Source organism: Microtus ochrogaster, linkage group LG2, assembly GCF_000317375.1.
Source record: "Microtus ochrogaster isolate Prairie Vole_2 linkage group LG2, MicOch1.0, whole genome shotgun sequence".
NCBI lineage: Eukaryota > Metazoa > Chordata > Mammalia > Rodentia > Cricetidae > Microtus > Microtus ochrogaster.
This window is the reverse complement of record NC_022028.1, coordinates 52856416-52858000: the sequence shown is the minus strand read 5'-3', so window position 1 is coordinate 52858000 and position 1585 is coordinate 52856416. Positions and strand designations below refer to the sequence as shown.

General features: G+C 65.8%; 1 protein-coding gene across 2 annotated transcripts in view; it reads right to left on the bottom strand.

The window, feature by feature from the left end:
- The window catches only part of Grm4 (glutamate metabotropic receptor 4), a 94556-nt gene that overhangs the window by 86379 nt on the left and 6592 nt on the right, over positions 1–1585 (bottom strand). The window contains exon 1 of one of the 2 annotated variants that reach the window (XM_005360385.3): positions 1465–1579. The exons of the other annotated variant lie outside the window; for it this stretch is intronic. The gene's annotated coding sequence lies outside the window, so the exon portion shown is untranslated. Of the gene's footprint in view, positions 1–1464; positions 1580–1585 lie in introns of those variants that run through there. 2 annotated transcript variants of the gene reach the window in all.

Genomic DNA, 1585 nt, shown 5'->3' with positions numbered 1-1585 from the left:
TGCCTGTGCTGGTCCTCTGTGACCCCCCCCACTTGCCTGTGCTGGTCCTCTGTGCCCGCCCCACACACACCCCGCCTGTGTTGGTCCTCTGTAATCCAATGTACCCTGCCCCACCTCCCATCTCTGAGCTCCTATAGAAGCCCAGGAAAGCTCCCAAGAGTTCTCGGCTCCTCACCAAAGGCCTGTTACCTCCTCCCGTGCACAGGGGAACTGAGCCCAGGGGAAAGAGGACCAAGACCAAGACACCCTGAGAGGTAGAGAGCTGGCATGAGAAGGGAGAAAGGAAGTCCTCTCCCCAGGGCTGGTTAGATGTTAGGTTCCGCTGCAGAGACGCTCCAGCGGTCTGAGGTGCTCAGAAGGGACACCCTCAGAGTACTGGCCTGCCTGTCTGCCCTAAGTCCAACATCCAGAGAGAGCGGATGACTGTGAGCACACATACACACACGCCTGCAGACAGACTCACAGCAGGATGGCTACCACACTGCCACACATGTGACTTGGGGTACCCTAACCCTGAAAGCCCAGCTCAGAGGGTGCCACCAAAAGCCAGTTTTCTCCCTAGTCAGGGATAGGAGTAGTAAACGAAGCAAGAAGAAACCAGGTGCCCCCTGCAGAAAAGATTGTCTGCGAGTATCGCCCAGGGCCAGGGGCAGAGGGCGCTCGTCCTTTGGGCTCAGGACTCCCCGCCGCCGTACTGCTGCCCCAGCTCAGCACAAACAGCCTCACAGCGCGAGGTGCGGGGGCGCAGCGCACAGTCGGGCCTCCACCTCGGCCCCGCCCCCGCGCGGGGAGGGGACACGGCTGCCCGGGCTCGGGGATCCGACCCCGGAGCAGGAACCTCCCCCGCCACACGAGCGCTCACACAGATTCCTTAGAGACTCTCGGTTCACCAGGGTTTCGGGGATGGTATGGTTCCAAGTGTTAAGAAAACCTGACCCCAGGTCCCGGAGCTGTGGAGAGACCCCAGACCTGCAGCGCCACCGCAAACCACGGCGGCTGCTTCTGGCGGGAGGTGCTCGGGCTCCAGCCAGTGGCGAAGGTGGTGCCGGGGCCGGACGCGGTTCAGAGAAGGGAGCCTTAGTGGCGCGCTGGCGCTGCCCTCCGGCCGAGGACCACGGGGCAAAGGCGCACACCCTGGCCCGCACCCCCACCACCTAGCCTTTCCGCAGAGGGAGCACGCGGGTATCGCCGTCCCCATCGGGGCAACTCCACCTGTCATCAGGGCAGCCCCCACCCCACTTTCCCCCAGATCCGCAGACAGCTGCGCCCCATCCCCGAGGGGGCATCGGAGAGGCGGCCCCAGCCCGGAGTGGAGCCCTTGTACCCGGGTCCCGAGCCCTCCTCCTGGAACTAGGGAGCTCGCAGAGGCCACCTCCCCAAATGCTGGGGTCCCCACCGCAGCCCGCGCTCCCGGAGACCGGAGGGCATAGTCCCCTCCGCCCGTTCTCTCGGACCACAACTCACCGCGCATCGGCGAGGTGAACGCGGCGGCCGGGGGTCGGCTGCGCCCGGGAAGCGCAGGGAGGCGGAGGCCAGCCGCTAGCTGCTCTCGGTGCCGGGAGCCCGGGCCAGGGCGGGCGGCGCT